The sequence below is a fragment of the Macaca fascicularis genome, chromosome 4 (assembly GCF_037993035.2).
Source record: "Macaca fascicularis isolate 582-1 chromosome 4, T2T-MFA8v1.1".
NCBI lineage: Eukaryota > Metazoa > Chordata > Mammalia > Primates > Cercopithecidae > Macaca > Macaca fascicularis.
The window spans coordinates 139,600,790-139,614,048 of record NC_088378.1 but is presented as its reverse complement, the minus strand read 5'-3'; the positions used below and the strand labels follow the sequence as shown (position 1 = coordinate 139,614,048).

The following is a 13,259-nucleotide window of genomic DNA, read 5'->3' as shown; positions in this document are numbered from 1 at the left end:
GGGTTTCACCGTGTTAGCCAGATGGTCTCGATCTCCTGACCTCGTGATCCGCCCGTCTCGGCCTCCCAAAGTGCTGGGATTATAGGCTTGAGCCACCGCGCCCGGCCAAAAACCCAGTTTTTTAAATTGGCAAAAGACAATGGGTACTCCAGAAAAGAATACACCCAAAGTGTCAATAAACATTTTATTTGTTTTACCTGGGCTCAAGTGAGTCTCCTGCCTCAGCCACTGGAGTAGCTAGGATTACAGGGATGCACCACCATGCCCAGCTCATTTTTGTGGAGATGGAGTCTTGCTCTTTCACCCAGGCTGCAGTGCAGTGGCGCAATCTCGGCTCACTGTAAGCTCCACCTGCCAGGTTCAAGCCATTCTCCTGCCTCAGCCTCCTGAGTAGCTGGGACTACAGGCGCCCGCCACCACACCTGGCTCACTTTTTTGTATTTTTAGTAGAGATGAGGTTTCACCATGTTGGCCAGGATGGTCTCTATCTCCTGACCTTGTGATCCACCCGCCTGGGCCTCCCAAAGTTACTGGGATTACAGGAGTGGGCCACCACACCCAGTCTATTTCATTTTATTTTAAGATAAACTCTACCTCAGTCACCCAGGCTGGCACACAGTGGCACAATCACAGCTCACTGCAGCCTCAAACTCCTGGGCTCAAGTGATCCTCCTGCCTCAGCCTCCAGAGTAGCTGGAACTACAGATGGGCATCACCATGCGTGGCTCATTTTTAAATTTTTTGTAGAGATGGGATCTTGCTATGTTGCCAAGCCTGGCCTTGAACTCTTGGCCTCAAGCAATCCTCCTGCCTCACCCTCCAGAGTAGCTGGGCTTACAGGTGTGCACCACTGCACCCAGCTCCAAGAAGCATTTTAAAAGATGCACAAAAATCAGTAGTCATCGGGTAAATGTACATTAAAACCACAATGAGATGCCACTAAATATCCTCCAGAATGCTTGTCCCTCTTCAAAGAGGCTGTCGTTGCTCAATATTGGCAAGAATGTGAAGCAACTGGAATTCTCATCTGTTGCAAGTGGGAGCATATATTAGTGCAAACACTGGAAAGTTGTTTAGTAGTATCTGCTAAAACATATAGTCTATAACCCAGATATCTATAACTAAATATCCAATGGGAATGACTGCATAGTTCTTCCAAAAGATGTAGACAATAATGTTCATGAGTTTTATTCCTATATTAGCCAAAACTGAAAGCAACTCAAGTGTCCATTCATAAAGTGGATAAATAAATTGTGCCAGAGTCATACAATGGAATACTATACAGAAAAAAAACAAAAAAAACAAAAAAAACACCCTATTGCTACATGCAACACGGGTGAATTTCACATACATAGTGCTGAGCAAAAAATACCACACACAGAAACGGAACACTCTTATACTCTTATATACCATTCCTGAGCTAAAAAAAAAAAAAAAAAAAAAAAAAAAAAAAAAAAAAAAAAAAAAAAAAAAACAAAGAAAAGAAAAAGAAAGAAAGAAAAGAAAAGAAAAAAGAAAACATTCTGAATGACGTCATTTATATGAGGTTCAAAAACAGGCAGAGGCTGGGTGCGGTGGCTCAAGCCTGTAATCCCAGCACTTTGGGAGGCCGAGGCAGGTGGATCACAAAGTCAAGAGATGGAGACCATCCTGGCCAACATGGTGAAACCGTGTCTCTACTGAAAATACAAAAATTAGCTGGGCATGGTGGCATGCACCTGTAGTCCCAGCTACTTGGGAGGCTGAGGCAGAAGAATTGCTTGAATCCCAGAGGCGGAGGTTGCAGTGAACCAAGATCATGCCACTGCACTCCAGCCTGGCAACAAAGCGAGACTCTATCTCAAAAAACAAACAAACAAACGAACAAAAACAGGCAGAGTTAATCTTTACTTTTGGCCGGGCGCGGTGGCTCAAGCCTGTAATCCCAGCACTTTGGGAGGCCGAGATGGGCGGATCACGAGGTCAGGAGATCGATACCATCCTGGCTAACACGGTGAAACCCCGTCTCTACTAAGAAATACAAAAAATAGCCGGGCGAGGTGGCAGCGCCTGTAGTCCCAGCTACTCGGGAGGCTGAGGCTGGAGAATGGCGTGAACCCGGGAGGCGGAGCTTGCAGTGAGCTGAGATCCGGCCTGGGCTACTGCACTCCAGCCTGGGCTACAGAGCGAGACTCCGTCTCAAAAAAAAAAAAAAAAAAATCTTTACTTTTAGAAGATAGGATAGCATTACTTGTAGGGATTATTGACCGGAAGGAGTCATATTTCTGGAAATATTTTGTATCTTAATCTGGGTGGTTACATAGATGTATACATATTCAGAAATTCATTGAGCTGCACACTTAAGACTTTTGAATTTTGCTGTATAAAAATTGAACCATGGCTGGGTGTGGTGGCTCATGCCTGTAATCCCAGCACTTTGGGAGGCCAAGGTGGGTGGATCACTTGAGGTCAGGGGTTCAAAACCAGCCTGGCGAACATGGTGAAATCCCGTCTCTACTAAAAATACAAAAAAAATTAGCTGGGCATGGTGGCAGGTGCCTGTAATCCCAGCTACTTGGGAGGCTGAGGCAGGAGAATCTCTTGAACCTGGGAGGCAAAGGTTGCAGTGGACTGAGATCGTGCCGCTGCACTCCAGCCTGGGCAACAGAGCGAGACTCCATTTCAAAAAAAAATTAAACCTTAAAAAACCTTTCCCCAATCTCACACCCCCTCCAGCCACCACATATTTCTCTCCTCTACTTCATGGCCACAGTTGTCAAGATTTATCTGTATTTGGTGTTTCCATTTCCCTATAGCCCATGCATGCCTCAATCCACTCTAATCCCTCCAACCCACCAAACAGCTCCCTCTAAGGCTTCCCAATGACTTTGGCGCTACAAAATCTAAGAGACATTTGTCTTCATCTTGCTTGACCTTTGACTTCTCTCAAAATCACTGGACACAGTTCACCGCATCTTCTTCTTCTTCTTCTTCTTTTTTTTTTTTTTTTTTTTGAGATGGAGTCTCACTTTGTCGCCCAGGCTAGAGTGCAGTTACACGATCTCTGCTCACTGCCACCTCTGCCTCCGAGTTCAAGCGATTCTCCTGCCTCAGCCTCCTGAGTAGCTGGGACTACAGGCGCCCGCCACCATGCCTGGCTAATTTTTTATTTTTAGTAGAGATGGGGTTTCACCATGTTGGCCAGGCTGGTCTTGAACTCCTGACTTCAGATGATCTGCCCGCCTCGGCCTCCCAAAGTGCTGGGGTTACAGGCATGAGCCACTGCGCCTGGGCCTTCTCTTTTAAAACATTCTGTAAGCCGGGCACGGTGGCTCAAGCCTGTAATCCCAGCACTTTGGGAGGCTGAGACGGGCGGATCACAAGGTCAGGAGATCGAGACCATCCTGGCTAACACGGTGAAACCCCGTCTCTACTAAAAAATACAAAAAACTAGCCGGGCGAGGTGGCGGGCGCCTGTAGTCCCAGCTACTCGGGAGGCTGAGGCAGGAGAATGGCGTAAACCTGGGAGGCGGAGCTTGCAGTGAGCTGAGATCCGGCCACTGCACTCCAGCCTGGGCGACAGAGCCAGACTCAGTCTCAAAAAAAAAAAAAAAAAAAAAAAAAAAAAAACATTCTGTATCCATGCTGACCAATATGGTAGCCAGGAGGGATATGAGGCTCTGCAACACTTGAGATGTGACTAGAATGACCAAGTAACTGAATTTTATTCAGTATTTTTAAAAGCTCCCCAGATGATTGTAATGTGCAACAAATTTCTACTAAATTAATAGACCTGCTGCTCTAGTCATCCACGTGGTACCTTCATCCAGATTCATGACTTCAGTTTCCAAACTATACACCAACTTGTAAAACACTCCCGTCATCTTCCTCTCACTCCACAGCAATATATCCACCTGCCTACTTGGCATCTCCACTTGGGCACCTCAAATTCACCATGCCTGTAACTGAATTCATGGCCACTTTCCTGTATCCCATTCCCTCCCAGAATTCCCCATTGAAACTCAGGGCCCCGCCATTCATCCAGCTTTACAAGCCAGAAACCTAACAGCCCATTCAGTGCCACCATATTTCCTTGTATCTACCTGTATTTTCTCATAAACATCTCTTTAATTCATTTCCTTCTCTCTCACTTACCTTCTTTCTAATCCAAACTTCCATCCGCCTCTTGCCTGACAACTGCAACTGCTCCCTGGCTGCATCTTTTTTTTTTTTTTTTTTTTGAGGCAGGGTCTCACTCTGTCACCTAGGCTGGAGTGCAGTGGCTCAATCATAGCTCACTGCAGCATTGACCTATGCTCAAGCAATCCTCCCACCTCAGCCTCCTGAGTAGTTGGGACTACAGGTCTGTGCCATCACACTCAGCTAATTTTTAATTTTTTTTTTTTGGTAGAGACAGGATCTTTCTATGTTGCCCGGGCTGGCCTTGAACTCTTGGGCTCAAGCAATCCTCCCACCCCAGCCTCCCAATGTGCTGGGATTAGAGGTGTGAGCCACTGTGTCCAGCCCTGACTCTTCCCTTTGCTTCCACCTTTGTCCTCTACAGTCTCACAAACGCAATCAGGATGTCCCTCTCCTCAAAATGCTTCAGTGCCTTTCAAATTCTCTTAGAACACTGACAAACAGCCCTACCATCATGTGTCCCCTGCCCCCACTTCACCTCCCATAACATTTCCCTCCCTCCCTCCATTCCAGCCCCACTGACCTTCAAGTCCCTCACATTCTCTGTGCCCATCCCCAACCCCAGACCTTTGTATACACTGTTCCATCCGTGTGGAACACTGTTCCCTTCTCTCTTGGCCTTCTCATCCTTCAGGTCTCAGCCCGCCATTTTTTTCACAGGGAAGTTTTCCTGACTAGGTCAGGTCCTCCTACCATGTGGTATCACAGCATCACACCATTCTCACTTGTAGCATTTATAACAATTTGTAATCATATATAAATAAATATTTTTTATTTTTGAAGTCCAAAATAATATATAAATATACTGTGAGATTATTTTATTACTTTCTTGCCCACTAGACTATAAAGTCCATGAGGGCAGGCATGGCACCTATTTTTCTTTCTTGGCTGCCGTATCCTTGCATCTGGCACATAAGTGGTGCTCCATAAATGTTTACCAACTATATGAATGAATGACAAGTTCAATATAAACGCAGGACTAGCATTAAGGCTGGAACCAAGGGCAGGACCAAGGTCAGGGCTAGGACCACGGACAGTGTCTGGGACTGGAAGTTGGTTAGACACAGTCACCAGGGCAGAGGCAGAATCAGAGGCCAGGACAGGGGAGATCCTGGCAGGACCAGATGGTACAAGCACTTTGGAAAACTCTTTGACAGAATCTACTGAATGTACTAAAGCTGAACACATGCAAACCCTATGACCCGACAATTCCACTCCTAGGAATATACCCAACATAGCAGGACCGCTCATAATAGTCCCAAACTGGGACTATTTCACATTAGTAGAATAGATTAAACCATTTCACATTAGTAGAATAGATTGAATAAATTGTGGTTGATTCACACCGTGGAATAAAATAAAGCAGGAATGAACTATAGTTATATGTAGTAGTGTGATGGATCTTACTGAGGTTGAACAAAAGCCAGACACAGGAAAGAGCATGCTGCATAGTGCTATTTATGTGAAGTTTGAGGAGAGGCAACATTAATCTGTAGTGCTCCAAGTCAGAAGTGTGATACTCTTGAGGGGGCAGTGACTAGTAGCGGCATGGTGGGGGGCTTCTGGGGGGCTAAAGGTGTCTTATTTCTTGATCTACATGATGGTTACCCAGTTGTGTGTGTTTGTGGAGTTTACTGAGGCAGGGATTGGGGAGCACACAGAGACAAGAGGTGGGAGGAAAGGTAGTAGGGGGGTCCCAGGATGAGACAGGAGAGAGGGCTATGGCGAACAGCAGTGTGAGGGGCCAGGCAGGATTCAGCTCAGGTGAAGAGTTGAGATGCTGAAAGGTGCCCAGTTCTTCCAGACCAGCGGCTGGGGAAAGGAGGAGGGTAGGGTGGGTGTGGAAATGCTGACCAGTGAGGAGTGGGGGATATGTCACTGGTAGGCGGAGGTGACTGTGACACACACACACCTCCGCCCAACACGCACACATCTTCTGGCTTTCAACTCTTAGACTTTTCTCCTGGATCAGAGAAAAAGGAGTTTTCAGGGCTACCAGCCATCACATTCTACTACCAGCCAGCAAGAGTCGGAAAGGGAGCTGAACAGGGACAGAGTGTTTCCACACCAAGAGGTTCCCCACCCAAGAAAGCCCAGGCCAAGAGGCCTGGCATACAGAGAACTGCCCTTTCCTGTCCCCCCAGCCCTTCTCTCAGCCTGGAGTGTACCCTTGGGTAAGAGATGGGCTCTGGCTGACCCTCAAATCCTATCACTTTGTGTCTAAGGCCATGCAAATCACTCCCACACCATGGGAGCGCTTGCACAAATATGTGTACACATGTACACTTACAAATATGTTAATGTGTGCTCATCCACAAATACAAATACAAACATACCTGCACAGACACACAAATCCACCCACAAAACCTGCATCCTTGCAGGTACACATATGGGTGCCCAGGCACACGTGCACACACACCCAATCTCCCCTTCAGGTTTCCTCCACACCTAGTCATTGGCTGATGCCTAAGAAGGCTGATTTCTTGTTGGCTCCGAGGGCAGCTCTGTGAGTGAAAGAACCTGGATGGTGTGAGAGGAACCGAATAGGAGGCCCTTCCCCAGTGGGGAGCAGTGGACACATGGCCTCCACCATCCTTCCCTGTACCCCTGGAGGCCTCTGTGAGATGTCCAGTGCCCCTCCCCAAATAACTAGATTCCTCACCTTTCCCTGCACAGTGGGGAAAGCAGAGAGGGTCTTTGCAGCAGGAAGGAGTGAAGAGAGCTCAGCAGCTTTTCCAGAAAGCTGGTGAGATTGGTCTAGAAGAGCACAGCAGCCTCCATTGACCACACACCCAGAGGCTCCTTCCCGATCTCCCTCCCTGCCCTGTTGCCACCACCCACCCCTCCAGCTCCCCATTCCAGCTCCTGCAAGAATTCTGCTCTTCTCTCAGTACTGGGCAAGCAAAGAATTGGGTGTCTCTTGTGTCTCCCCTTCACCACTCCCCCTGCCACTATGTCTGGAGTGGTTCTCTGCAGTGCGTGTTTGAGGGGAGATATGGCCTCACCCTCTTGGCACCCTCCCCACAGTTGGAGGGCTGGCAGGGATGGGGGCATCATCCCAAACTGTGACTCAGCTTCCTGGGTATTCAGTGTTGTAGCCAACTTTGACACTTTGCTCATTAGGGACTGCACAGGTCCCAAGGGGTGGTGAGAGGGGCTGGCTTCCATAAGAGATGTTCCAGAGATGGGGGTTATGGTCCCACCCCCATGTCTCCCTCTGACCCTCCTGCTACACTCCCAGTTTAATCTGGCAATGAGAGGTGAAGACAGAAGGATTCCAGGAGTGAGACTTAAAAGGGAATGTGGGGGTCCCAGACATTGGGCTGGAACCAGGTGGGAAGGAGGTGTCAGGGAGGGGTGGGTTGGGGAACCCAGATGCCCCTTATTCTGGGGAGCTAATGGGCCTAGGAATGGAAAAATTAAGAGAGAGGATTTCCAGACTCCAGTTGAAAATGGTTAGGGGTGCAATGAGAGACAGGAAGGCAGTTTCTGGTCCTGCACCTAGTGGCCAGGTCTGGAGTGAGCAGAAGGAAGTTTGAAGAATTGAGGTGCTGGGTCCCCAGGGACTTGGAGGCAGGATCAGGGAAAAGAGGAGGGGCTGGAGATGCGGGAAGCAGGGGCGGGGCAGGCAGCAGCTGTGGTGTTTCCGAGTTCCTTCCCAGTAGTTCCTCTCAGTTCCACTTCCAGTTGTTTCTATGCCATTAAATTCTTTCCAGGCGAGATAAGGGGCCCGCCCGCCCCACCCGGGGCGTGTCACGTGTACTGGTGGGGAGGGCGGGGTGAGGGAGAGCTCGGGTTCAGACAGACAGAGGCAAGGGGAGCCTGGAAGGGGCACAGAGTGAAGACGGAGCCCCTGTGCCCCCAGAGGCATCTCTCAGTCATCCCAGCCCTGCTGAACCGTGAGTCATGAGTGCAGAGCTCTGGCCAAGAACAAGTTTTAGGATCCTCTCTGCAGGCTCTGTGCACTTCCCAGACCCGAGAGTCCTGACTGTCCCATTTCCGTATTTCCTCAAGAGATCTCCCAGACCTCCCTCCCTGCAACTCTCACGCTGCCACCTAGGGAGTCCCTATTTGGATGCCCAAAGCAGCACCCTCTGGCACCTCCTGGAGCCTGGAGCCCAGAGCCTGGGCTCAGTTGCTCCAGCCCGACACTTGGGATTCCGCAAGCACTTTCCTTCCGAGGTTCAGCTGGTCACCAGTTCAGCCTAGTCCTATCTTCCCGCTAGCCCCAGCACCTCCAGGGCCCAGGGGCTCACCTCACCAATAACCACCTCTACCCTGCTTCCACCATCTGACTCTCGGAGTCCCTCGGTTTGTTCCCAGCCCCTCTCAGTTGTCTGCATCCCATCCAAGCCCTGACATACACCGCCCACCCCAACACACACATACAACCCTCTCCTCCCAGACACTCCTTCACAGGGAGCCTGGTTCCCAGTGAATGCTCCTATGTCCTCTGTCCTGAACAGAAGTCCTTGCTCTGGAAGCACCGCTGAGAGCTCACCTGCCACACCTTCACCTGGGGTGTGGGGATAGGCGAGAAATCCTTTGCCTCTCCTTCTGGGTCTCCCCAGAACTCTGTTCCTTACCTGGGCAACCGGGCAGCTGCAGTGCCTCTGCACCTGCTCTGTCCCCAACCCCGGGAGGGCGGCGTCTCAGGGCAGGACAGGGAAGTCGCCCTCACTTGTCCCCTGCAACAGGGGCTGAGCCACAACCGCCTGTGGATCTCAGCAGCGACAGTGAGAAGGAGAGAGTCTGCAGCGAGCAGGGGAGGAGAAGGGGAGGACCAGGATGAGGTCAGGGAGGGGAGCGGAGATAGGGCAGGTCCTCCCACCCCTCCCAGGCCCTCCCACATGCCACCCCTCCTCTTGTCCTGCCCCACCCCAGCCCCCACTCCCTGTCTAGCATCACTGTCTCACTATACCCTCATCTCAACCCCCAGCCCTGGTCTTACCTCCCATGTCCTTTCCCTATCCCATTTTTAACGCTCACCCTAATTTTTGCCCAACTTGACATCCCCCACCCTTCCTGCCATTTCTTTTTTCCCCACCATTTCCCCACCTGCTGACCCCCCCTCTGACCCCAGTGGTTTCCTCTCAGCCTATATCCTTCCTCGTGGCCAGCCCCCTTCCCCTCCCTCCCCCATGCTCCCCTCCCATCTCTTCCCAGCTACTGCTCTAGCTTAGATCTCTGGATCGCACCCCAAGTCTATCAGCCAGTGCTGGCGCCCTCATCCTCTCACCAGTTCTCCCTTGGCAGTCCGGAGCAGGGAGCAGGGGCAGGGGGCCGGAGGCAGGAGGCAACCTCTTTCTCCAACTGGGACCGTCTCTGGGACCCCAAGTCCCCGCCCTGACCTAGTCCCATTTCTTTCTATCTTCTCTGCTTATCCCGTCCCTGAGCCACCCCTGTCTGCCTGCTCAGTCCCTCTCCTGTCATTGCCTCCTTTGCATTCTCCTACCTCAGCAAGTCCCTAGAGAAAGAGCAGGTGAGGCTTAAGCACTGGCAGGGCAAGGGCCTGGGTGAACACTGGGACAAAGAAGCCTTGGGGAGGAAGCTGGGGTTGAGGGGAGACAAGGAAGGAAAGCCTGAAGGTTAGGTAGAAGGTTTAGGGTTGAAGAAAGGGCTAGAGGCAGGAGGCAAATATTAGGTTGGGTCACCTGAATAGAGGGTGAAGTGGTGGAAAGCAGGGTGGGGGGCTGGTGCCTGGGTGTTGCAGGGGAGCAGCAGCAGAGGCGGGGAGAGGTAGGGGCTGGAGGAAACGGGCACTCTGTCTCCGGTCCCAGGCAGAAAACTGACAGCCAGAGGACATGGGGAACAGGGAGACAGACATACCCAATATAAGTCTGTTGGGTGTTTCCCTGGCTTCATCTCCCCATGTGCTGCCCTGACAAGGAGCTGAAAAAGAGACTTTTGCTACAGAGGAGAAATATCCCAGCTGAGTGGGAACCCACTACCCCCAGCTTCACGGTGAGGACTGAGTCTCTCCATCCCGCTGCAAACCTCACCACTGAGGTGTAACTTGGCCAAGTCACAGGTGATAGTGAAAGGGACGTGAAGGAACCTATATGTGCTTGATTCTGCCACATGGGTGGCAGCCCAGGTGTCTGCACACCAGGTCAGATCCCCACGGTGGCAGGTGTGTGGTGTTCCTGGGTCAGGGCGTGCCTGCATTGCATGTGGCTGTGGCCAGATGCCTGGTAAGCTCCATGTGGCCAAGGGCAAAGGCACACATGGGCTTTCGCGTGGGTGTCCCCGTGTGTGTCCGTGTGTCTGGGTGTGTGTGGCTGTTTTTTTCCTGGCTTTGATGGGGAGGATGAAGTCAGCATCTTGGACAGAGCCAGGCTCAGCTTCCTTCCTCTGCCTTGGCCTGAAGCCCCCAGAGCCAGGAGTAGGTAGCAGCTTCCCAAGGATCTCCTGGCAGGAGGTGGGGAGCACAGCAGTGAAAGGATGAGGAAGGGTCTGGAGACAGCATCGCACACACAGGGCAGAACAGAGTATGAATTTCCTCTGACCCCTTCAGATTTCTGCTTCATGGTCGTATCTTTTTTTTTTTTTTTTTTTTTTTTTTGTGCCTATGCCCTATATCCTGGCTTTATTGGAAGAATGGTCAACATAAGTACATTTGGCACAGAGGGTGGCCAGGGACCCCAGAGACAACAGCCAGAAGGATGGGGCTGGGATGTTCTGGAAGCCCACTGTTGGGGTCTCAGAGAGAAATGTGGGATTCCAGATGTACACAAGCTTATAAGGCATCTGGGGAAGCCCCTGGACGCTTAGCAGATATAGCTTCAGGTTCTGGAATTATCACTGTTTACCATTTGGTTCACCCTTTGGTTTCCAGGCTCATGGAGAAGCTCACGTCTTACATGTTCACATTTTGTAAGAAAAGCACCAAGCCTTGCATAGTGTAGGTGACCAATAAATGCAAGTCAACACTGAAATATGAAAGGACTGGGAGAGAGGAGGGGGAAAGAGTAATGAGCCCAGACGTGAAGGCAGGGAAGCCCAGTGGTCAGAGCTGGGGTTGGCTTCACTGAGGTGTTCTGGGTAGTGGGTAGAAAGGTCAGTGTTGTTGAGAACCGTCCACAAGCTCCGGTTGTTCTCTGTAGCCTCAGTCCCTGTGTCTTCAGCTCTGAGCCTCCTTCCTTGAATGATCCTCCAAGTTTCTGTCCTGACCTCAGGAGGAAAAGAGATGAAAGACAGAGAAAAGGAAAGGAAAGATAGAGAGGAGAGAAGGCAGACACAGAAGAGTAAGGGCAATTGAGGGCAAGGACCTGAAGGATGAAGACAGGGGAACAAGAGATGCCAGGGGCGGTAGTCCAAGAAAGCAGTCCCAGAGAGGGGAAAGATAGAAAACACTTGTGCCGGGCTTCCGTTTACAAAACAGTTTCCTACACAGTGCGGGCATTAATCCCACTTTGTGGCTGAGGAAACAGAGGCTCATAGACATTAAGGGTCTTGTTCAAGGGACTAAGTTAGTAGTGGTGAAGGTGGGCCTCACCCAGGTGTTCTGATTCCTAAGCCTGTATTCCCTCTCCTCCCCAAACAACTCCAGGAAAGGAAAGGATTGAAGACTTAGGGAACAAACAAACAAAGTGGCTTCTTTGAAGCACTTGTACAAAGAAGGGTGGAGAATCCAGATTTCTGAAACTTCTTTCTGCATCCAGGTATTGTGTAGATTCAGTTAGAAGAAATGGCATCAGATGGGGAAGGGGGTGGTCAACACTCCATTATTGAGAACTGGGGGTGGGGTGAGGATGGGGAACACAGAATGAAAAGACAGAGCCCAGGATGAAAGATGGGAGAGAACTAAGAGGCTACAGCTGAAAAGGGGGCAAGGGAGTCTCAGAAAGAAGGGTTTGGACCCTTAAAATTTCCTTTGCCTGGAGACATGGGTGTGGGGAGAAGGGAGGAGGAAGGACATTTCTATCTCGTGACAAAAGAAAGTCACACAATTGTTTTGTTCTCTGCTCTGAGGCGGGTGGGCGCCTGTATTTACCACAGGGACCCAGGTCGCTGTGGCAACCACACATCTGGGCCCCGGAATCCAGATGTGCTGTATCCAGAAGCCATAGCAGAACGATGAGACAAACATCAGGCTCCCCAGTGCTGGCCCCCACAGCTGGGAAGAGGACGGAGAACTGGTGTGGGAAGTGAAGGGAGTGGGGGAAGGAAGGAGGAGGAGAGGACCAAAGTGGGGGAAAAGAGAGGAAATAATGGAAAGGGGCAAGAAATGTGGACAAGGGAGCAGAATGGGAAATAGAAAGGGGGCGGTATGAAAAAGGGAGGTGACAAGCACAGGGTCAGCGGCAGCAGCAGGTGAAAAGACCAAGAAGAACAAAGGAAAAAGACAGTGAATTAAAAAAAAATTTTTTTTAAATAAGGCCGGCACGGTGACTCATGCCTGCAATCCTAGCACTTTGGGAGGCCGAGATGGGAGGATTGCTTGAGGCCAGGAGTTCAAGACCAGTCTGGGCAACATAGTGAGATCCCACCTCTATTTTTAAATTAAAAAAAAAAAAATTAAGACAGTGAAGCAGTGGATGGGGTGGGGAAGATATACAAGAAGAAAAAAACAACGATGAATAATGGGTCAAAAAGAGGTCGTGATAACTGCTAATGAGGTAGAGAGCAAAGAAAGGCAGGAAAGAAGTCTAGAAAGAGGAAGGGAGGGATGATGAGGTCAGGGATGAGAGAGAACAAAAGGCGGGATCCTGAGGAAGAAAAGCAGGAGATGGTGGCATAAGGAAAGCAGAACAGAAAGACAAAGCAGGCATAGGGCAGGAGGGGCCAAAGAGGTGCAGGAGTGACAGCAGCCTGGCATGCTGAGTGGCCAGAGGAATAGAGATCCACATGGGCCTAGAGGGCAGCAGCCCAGAGCCTGCCCAGCTTTCACCCCACATCAGGTACCCACCCACCATCCTTCTCAATCCCTCCCACCACCGCACTCCCTCAGCCAAGAGAGGTCTGATGTCTCATCCACACCAAAGTGCCAGCTGTCCCTTGCCACTTAGCAGAGGAGCAGGATGCCCTACCCCAGGGTCCCCCACTGAGATGCCAGCACTTCAAGTACTTTCCCGAAC

At 50.6% G+C, this 13,259-nt stretch overlaps 1 protein-coding gene across 13 annotated transcripts in view; it reads right to left on the bottom strand.

Moving 5' to 3' along the window:
• The window catches only part of TNXB (tenascin XB), a 69,992-nt gene extending 61,069 nt beyond the window's left edge, over positions 1 to 8,923 (bottom strand). For all 13 annotated transcript variants that reach the window (XM_045390171.3, XM_045390172.3, XM_065542961.2 and 10 more), the window contains exon 1: positions 8,766 to 8,923. The gene's annotated coding sequence lies outside the window, so the exon portion shown is untranslated. The remainder of the gene's footprint in view (positions 1 to 8,765) is intronic.
• Positions 8,924 to 13,259: the final 4,336 nt, after the last annotated feature.